This window comes from Scardinius erythrophthalmus, assembly GCF_964197995.2.
Source record: "Scardinius erythrophthalmus genome assembly, chromosome: 5".
Lineage (NCBI taxonomy): Eukaryota > Metazoa > Chordata > Actinopteri > Cypriniformes > Leuciscidae > Scardinius > Scardinius erythrophthalmus.
Genome location: NC_138225.1, coordinates 18,175,996 through 18,184,954, shown reverse-complemented (window position 1 = coordinate 18,184,954; position 8,959 = coordinate 18,175,996).

Sequence of the window (8,959 nt, the reverse complement as noted above, 5' to 3'; positions counted from 1 at the left end):
TTTACTATGTAACTTGCTTCAATGTGGCGGCCGAAAACGGCCACTAATGAGGTATCTATGAGTATATATCTATGGACATAGACTTAAAAAAAAACTAACGTATTTCTTGTTATCCACTAGATGGCAGTAAAGTCGCAGAAAATGTTATGCATTGCCGTTGACTAATGCAAAGTCGGACAACCAGTTTCCAAGCCTGATTATGTCTGTTAGCAGTCTGGTCCTGAAGGTTATTACTTTGCTGGAAAAATTGCTTGCTGCCTAAGATCATATACATTTTAGTCTCAATCTTGTAAAAAAGATCGTGTAAATTTGACCTGTATAGCATAAATAAATGAACGATGGCTATTGATGTGGTAGACACCTAAGTGAAGTGACATGGGTTTAATTTAAAAAGACAGTTGTGTCGGTGAGGAAATGGAATTTCCATCTTAATCTTTTTTATTGGATTGGACTGGAGTCGTGGATGAAAGCACAACTGCTCAGTTTACGTCTATTTAACAGCACTGTAGATAAAAGAGTTTTATCTAGCCTAATATATTGCACCTTGAAGTCTGAATAACCTGGCTGGATAAGAGGCAAATACCTGTGTGGTTACTGTGACAGGCCTATATTTTAAACGGACTGCTAGAGGAATCGAATCAAGAGAATATCTTCCTCCAAAACTGGAAAACCAAACAGGCTGGAGAGGGAGATTGCACATAGCCCATGTAGCCTTTATCATTAACTATGGCATTTGCACAAGCACATATACATTAAATGTCAGTAGCCTAGACAGAGACGGCTATTCGGCTGATCTGAATGAATTTGCTGATAATGCAGCTGAGCGCAGGCCTATATCCACATAAAGAGATACACTTTGTGAGTTAATAGCATATACGTTTAGTGTTCTTTCCTTATAGGCTTTCTTCACATTCACTTTCCTGTAAGCTATTGGATCAGAGCTAAGTCACCATGTAATCAAAATGGGCAATTCTTGTTATTTATGGAACATTGTAGTAGGCAATTTATTATAAATTATTTATCAGTGCACATCATTATTTTTTTTTTCTTAAATTCATGTGCTCTCGTAATCTTTAATCAAACGCATTACCCACTTGCAGCATCTCTTCTCTTCTCTGATGATGTGTTTAAAACCTGAAATCACAGCTATAGCAAACCACAACCATCCAACGTTCCAATCAATTCCTGATGGACAAAATCAAATCCTGCATTACATTTTTTCTTGTTCGACAAGCATTTCACTTGAACATTAGGATAGAAAAGTCTATTGCGACTTCTGTTTCATGCTGACTTTATAAACTATATATTACCCTTCATGAAAGGGACCCAACTCCTGCAGTCTAGGCCTACTGATTTTATTTGTACTATGAATATCTTGAGGAGGGAAGGTGCCTCAAGGTCTTTCCTTTGTGAGTTGACCGGTGGCAAGAGGTGACCTCAGCCTTGTGATTGACATAAGCATTCATTATACTGCCTATAGCAATAGCAAATCTCCAAGGATGCATACTGCTAATATATTAGGCTAATGCAGGAGCAGATAATGAGACCACAAAAGATTTGCAGGGTGAATCGAGGCTGGCAAACATTTTCACAATGTTGAAATGTTGTCGCTTCAAAGTGACAGAAACAAACTTGAAGGCAGTCACAGCAGGTATAGGAGAAGATGAAGGCCTTGAAGTAGCAGCAGGCAGGATTTTTTTTTTTTTTACACCATTCTAGTGGAGAAAGCCTGTGGTTAAAGGTGAGAACAGCATGGAAAATATTTCAGAAGTGTTTATGATGGGCATTGTCTTCCTCTGACATGGCCTTCAATTAGTCCAGGATAATAGGCCTTGAATCTGGTATTTGATGTATTTTTGTATTTGAAGTCTTAATCACATGAAATATCTCTATATCCAGTGCTTAACCTTAGACACTATGCAAATGATTTAAAAACAATGACACACTGTTCTGTTTATGTAGACTTGTGGCCAAAAAGTTAGAAAACATGGAACATCCTAAAATTCGCTGCAAACCTCAAGTTAATTACATAATACTTGTAAATATTGTTGTTTCTTTATTCTGGCTTCAGTCATTTCCTAAACAATAATTTCCTGCTCTAGCTCTTTCTCTCTCTTTTTTTTTTGCTGAAACGTTTCTGAAAAAGGGATATTAATTATTTTGAATAATTTAGGATACAGTACAGTTGTTTTATTGAATGACCTTTATATACCTAAATAAAAAAAGAGTGGTAGACATACTTTATTTGTTTCAATCAAACATTTATACTGCTATTTTAGGTAACACTTTCTATGAAGACCATGCTTATAATGAATTATAGATTCATTTATTTATAAGTATTACTATTCTATGAATATATTTATAAATACCTGTGTTCTTATAAATACTTATTGTGATAGATACAGTTACTACCCTCTATAAATGCATCACTGATGGCTTTAATGTGAAAACACAGGATGCAATTTTCCTTAAGCAAATGTTAAGAAATCATGAAGATGTGCTCATTATACATTTTAAGTTGTTTACTTGTAAGTGTATAACTAATGAGCAATAATTCCTGTTAAAAAATAATGGGGGGAAAAAACCCACAGAAGTCACTGATAACAATGGTTTATTTTAAGTGTCTCTGGATATTTAATATTTAATATATTTTTATATTATAAATCAGTGTATAATGGATTATGAGCATGCACATTGAAAAAGCAAATGCATGACTTATAAGTAGGCTAATTAAAAAATAATTTAAAAATAAATCTTATAAAGCAGTATAGGTCTGAATGAGTCTTTATAAATATAGTAATATTAATAGTAATAAGTATAAATAATATTTATAAATAAATATTAATTGGGCTATAATTCATTAAGCATGGTCTTCATAGAAAATGTAACCCTATTTTATTCCTTATTCATTATAGTTTCATAGTTAACCAGATTTCCTCTTCAAGGATGTTAATTCTGATCTGCACGACTTTGTCAGTCTTTCCGGAGAGATAAAGAATAAAGAATCCAATAGCCTATTAGGCTTCTCACCAGTGATTTTCTTCTCAGGTGAAGGGTTACATCTTGATTTCAACAGGTTCCTCTGCTGTGTGCAGAGTTAATTAAGGGAGAGTCTGTAAGAAAGAAAAGTCATCATGCTTCTTGTGTCCCCACCAACCAGCAACTCCATTTTTATCAGACAAATTGATCTCCTCCAACCTGATATTATTGGACCATGCTGAGCTGAATCTGAGCTCGGGTTTTCGGCATTGAAACAGACATGATACGACTTTTTATTCAGCAAAAAGTTTTGCATGTTTTGTCTACCAGTTTCTAATATTTATTTGAAAAAGGATTGCTCGAGTCTAAAACATGTAGGCTACATAACTTAAGTAAACTTAAGCATTGAATAAATAAGTCGTTGAAAACACCTATACTCAAACCAATCATCTTCCGAATTGAGTAAACCTTGCACATTTTTTATTCCTAATATTTACACTTTTTCCTCCCACAATAATGTCTTCCTCAGAACTGAGCACTTGAGATCACTAGCCCGCATCTAATTCTGAACGCTCTTTCTGTTTGCTTTTGTAAGTTGCTTGTACTAAATGGCCTAAAAGTTTACTTTCACAATACATTTTACATTAGATGTTTAATCAACCTAAAAAGAGAGTTTGTTTTTAAAGTGCCGGAAAACATTTTCTTTTTCAATGTTTTGACATTTAATAGCTTTACTTACTGATAGATTTTTTATTTTTACTTTTAAGTAGGCTATAACGTTTTTGAATAAATGTGATTAGGGGAGAGTGGGGTGAGTTGTGCCAGTTTTTACTCAAAGTGACTTTAAATTGAGGCCATGACAGTAATGCCTTCAACTTAAGGATGTACATGTATTTCAGGATGTTGTGCATCCCTGAGAATAATAACTTTGGATCTGAAATAAATAGTTTCATAAATATAGCTTTTGGGAAAAAAGTGGTCTCATGGCACAACTTGCCCCTGGTGCGGGGTAAGTTGTGCCTTTTGGGGAAATTGGGGTATTTTGTGCCAGTGCTTTCTGAAGTAAAACAGAACATTTTACTGTTATGAACCGTATGCTATATGAAAGCAAGACAAATTCAAAACAAAATGACTAATTTAAGGTTTATTTAGATATTGTCACCCTGGAATACCATAGCATGCGTTTTTCCTACTATGGTCAATTGCATAGGGATTTTGTATTGAACACAACTCTGGATCACAGTGTCATAGAGACAAGGGGGCGGGCTCATTTTACTCAGACGACCAATCAGTCTCTCAGGATCATTGTGAAGCTATCAAGCTACGCCCTAGCAACCATTTAGAGCACCAATATATGATATTTGTGAATCATTTCAGGCAAAAAAGGCTTTGGCAATAGATGCCTGTTGACAGAACGCTGTCTGTCAATTATGTAACATAAGAATAAAGTTACTAGGCTAATTTCTAAACATCCTATTGTGACTTAGGCCACTTAAAAACTTTATTAACATAGTGCAAACTCAAAACTGAAATCAGTGTTGGCTAAATTAAACAAATAGCAGGTAGGCCTAAGTCAAACACTGATGAGGCATGCCCATCTCCTCACTTCTCAAGATTATCCCCTGTGAGTATGTAGGTCTAGGTGGTCTGGATCTGGCACAACTTACCCCATGCCCTTTGGCACAAATCACCCCAGACCCACAAGTTTGAATAATTAGCATGATCCAGCAGTTAAGAGCTAACATCATGCTAACTGTATAGACTCATTGTGTAGCCTACTAAAGCACTAAAACATGTGTGAAATGTTTTCAAACTTGTCTATAATTGTTCAGACACTACAATCAAAAAACCTTAATCATAGAAAATTTACTTTACAGTTTTTTGCACTAAAATGTGCTTAACTCTCATGCCATCTCTTCTTTGGAGGATGAGTAAAATTGATTGCTTTTCAAAATTATGTGGTCACATGACCAAATTATTCTATGGTTTTCCAGAACAAGGGGTGGAACTACTTCCCCCCTGGCACAAATCACCCTACTCTCCCCTACTGTAGTAAAAAAAAAAAAAAAAAAAAAAAAAAAAAAAAAAAAAGAAGGAAAAAAAACCCCTCTGAAACATCTTGGAAATACTTTACCATAACTGTTGGTTATTTCAGTCCGCCTTTGTAAATTTTGGATGGCCAGCAATTCAGTTTCATTCAGCTGTCATCTTGCCCTCATTTCTACTTTATTCCGAGGAAATTGCATTCAGTTTTAGCTAATGGAAATCCAGTTTGAGCAAGGATCTCTTCGCACAATGTCTTCCTCTTTGAAGGGGTAGGTTGAGGAGATGGGTTGTGCTTTTTGGGATGAAATGACGTTCAGATATACATATGCACATGTGCACTGTCTATTTCTCACTCTTTCCACCTTTTTCCATTTGTATTTCATGTATTATGCATACTAAAAGTTGGTCTACAAGATTGTTCTTTTATGTCCAGACAAACTTTTAATCTCCTGTTCTCATTTCCCCTTTGCTACCTATCTATCTACTTATGGATTTATAATGTAGGGCCGGTTTTTAATGTGAGAATATTGCAGCCAAATTTGAGACATTTAGGCCTCCTCTACATGAATGCAATCGCTCAATCTGCTGTCATCCGCCCCCTCTCCTGCGCTCAGTCCCCACACCACTGCCATTCTCCTCTTCGTCTCTATGTATTTCCTTCACTTTTCAACAGTCTTTTTAGACTTTATATACAATATAAATAATAATAATCAACATATGATCACCAATACGAACATATTAGCAATACATTATTTTAAATTAGATTCATTTTAGAGTATAGGTTTCCTGAATGCTTAAGGTTATGCATTTTACATCATTTAGCACTATTTTAAGCCTTAAAAACCCTTGAAAACTCTGTCATTTTTTTCACCTAAGTTGTTCCAAACAATGAGTTTCTTTCATCTGTTTAACCAAAAAGAAGATATTTTAAAGAATGTCGTTAACCAAACAGTTGACGGCCATAGTATTTTTTTTTCCCATACTATGGAAGTCAATGGCTACCATGTCTGGTTACCAACATTCTTCAAAATATCTTCTTTTGTGCTAAACAGATAAAAAGAAACTCATTCAGTTTTGGAACAACTTAAGGGCAAGTAAATTCATTTTTGGGTGAACTATCCCTTTAGGTCTGATCTTTGTCCTGCTGTAATTTGATATCTGCTGTGGGTTTACTTGTGTTTTTGCATGCTGTTTTATTCTATGAGGCTCAGTAAAAAAAAAGAAAAAGAAAAGTCCATTATCATGCAATCACATTATTAAATGTAAATTTCTTCTGTTAAGCTTTTCTTTTCCTTAAAGGTTTAAAGATTTTATAAATAATGTAACTTTTACACCTATGCAAATAACTGGTACAGTTAACAAATAAAAAGGAAAAGGATGTGAAAGGATTTGAAATGGTCTCTGAACATTAAACCCAACAAAAGTGTGCCTAGTGTTTTTATTTATTTTATATTTTTAATGTTTTATAATGTTTATGGATGTGTGTAGATTTTGCACGCTCACACACACACACACACAAACACACACACACACACACACACACACACACACACAAATCAGTATCCTTTAGTTTCTTATGAGGCCTTCATTACTTCAATTTCCTCTCACTTGGAGTCTTTTTCTCAGTCTTTTCAAATGTTTAGTAATTAATGTCCTCATGGTGAGAGCAATTCTATAATTCCTGTAACTATATCTAAGGGTTAGAGAGGAATACATTTCTGGAGACTCACTGCCGAATGCACTAAATCAGAGGTGTAGGGGTCACCCTGTCCTGCTCCTGGCTTTACTGATAGCCCAGAGCACATGAATACTGATGGATGGCAGGGACGCTGCCTGTGAGGAGACACCACAACGCTTTTTGCGAATCACAGCCGCTGACACCTTATATCTGCCAAACACTGACAAAATTCAAATGCAAGTTCCCAGAAATCACCTTGGCAACAGGACCGTACTGAAATTCGGATTTGGAGTCTGTTTGATAAACTCCAGTAAGAGCTTCTCTGTTGCACTTAAATACGCATGCTTCTTGTTTTAGCTTAGGTTTGGATGCGATCGATCCACTCCTTCATGTTAAGGAGCCTTTGAAAGTGTTTATTGCATCCCATCATCCACCAAAACCTGCTCGCCAAAGTCAAATCTAAACAGATCAGTCTATTGATTAATGCAACATGTGAAGGTGGATCTGGGGTTTCTCATGACTTTTAGTGCTATCTTTTAAATGCAGGTAAATATGAAAAGCCAAATAAACAGACTTTGGTTTTCGATCTTCTACAAACATTAATGTAAATTGGAACATTACTCTGCAGATGTCAGATGTCTGCAGACTGCAGATGTCAATCAAAACCTACACGGCAAAAACTTTTAAGATAAACATGAACATTTATGACTTGTTTTTAGAGAAACATTGGGTTGCTATGATTCCTTGTTTAATTTCATGATTCTCTTTCTCTCTTTGTTTTCCAGCCTCATGGAAGTCATCACAGTTAAAACAAAAGGTTTGTGAAACTGTTTCTTTAAACACTGCAATGTTTTCAGCATGATATGTCGTTGCTGTATCTTTAATATTTTATCAATATAAACAAAGGATACTGGCAAGTATCTCAATAGATTAGTAAGTAACTGCCTTGAGCTGTATTGAACAGTGCTGTTTTTTTTTTTTGGATGTTTTCGAATAGCTTTGACTTTGGGCTTTTTTTTTATGTCATTCTGGATGACATGAATTAATTTTGTTCAGTCTGTGTTATCTCATAATCTTTAATTCAGGTATAATAGCAAGTTATCTTTGTGTGTGCATAGAGGAAGAACTTCATATTCAAGACTTTTGATAGGCTACTTTTTCATTTCCGTTCCACTCAGAAAATCGTTGAGCACGGTAATAATGTGTCTCATTCACTAATAATTTCATACAATTTGCGTGTTTATGTGTGCATAAGCAAGACGCCCATGATAATTTGGACATGATGACATTGACTGAAAGGCCCCCAGAGAGGAGCTGATTAATTTCCATAAAGATAATTCTGTGTGCAAAACAGTGGAGGCAGGTAAATGTAACCTCAGTGACAATGGTGTTAAGGAATGATGCAAACTTTTAAAAGGACTTGAGCCCTGTTGGCAAAGAAGAAAAGGAAAGATTGTTCATCTCTACTTTTTTGAGCAATGTTTTTATTGAATAATATGCCTTTCCATGTTTTTATTTTAAAATTCTTATCTCATTTTACAGCTTTTCCCAAGTGGGTTCAGTTTCAAAGGAGGTTCAATTAACTAACAGCTTTGCTAACTCATTACTAATACATATTATTCCTCTTCTTCCTTGGCCCCAAGATCCTAATTAGCTATGGAAGGTCTGCCGTATCCAGCCTACCTGACCCCGGACCACCTGCTCTGCACGCTTGCTCTCTGCTCATCTGTTTGTATCCCACCAAGCCTGTCATCATCATACGTACGTAGACTCCCCATGACAGACTCTTGTTGACCTCAATTGTCATCACATCACACTGTGCTGAAAAAGCTACTCTGAAACTGTAACTTTCCAAGCAAGCTGCTCATAACAGTTCAACTATGGGCTAGGGCTACTAAACTTTGAAAACTAAGTACAAAAAATGGTGAAGGATTTTGAAGGAATTTTTGATGACAGCATTAAAACTGACAAGATAATTACTTGCTTGAGAAGATAGTTTAGCAGAATTACTCTAATTACTACAACAAAAAGGAGAGAATACACTCTGAGTCAAAAACATGGTAAAAAACAGCAGCCTTTAACTAAATATTTCACATTAAATATGATCTAAAATGCTCAAATAGATGATGAAAACCAATTTTATTTTTAATTGACTTAAAGGCACAGTATAAGTTATGTTTCTAGAGGTCGCTTATTCAAAACAACAACAAAGGTGTAGCTTGATGCCGGGCGTGAATGTGTGGAATCATGGGAGTT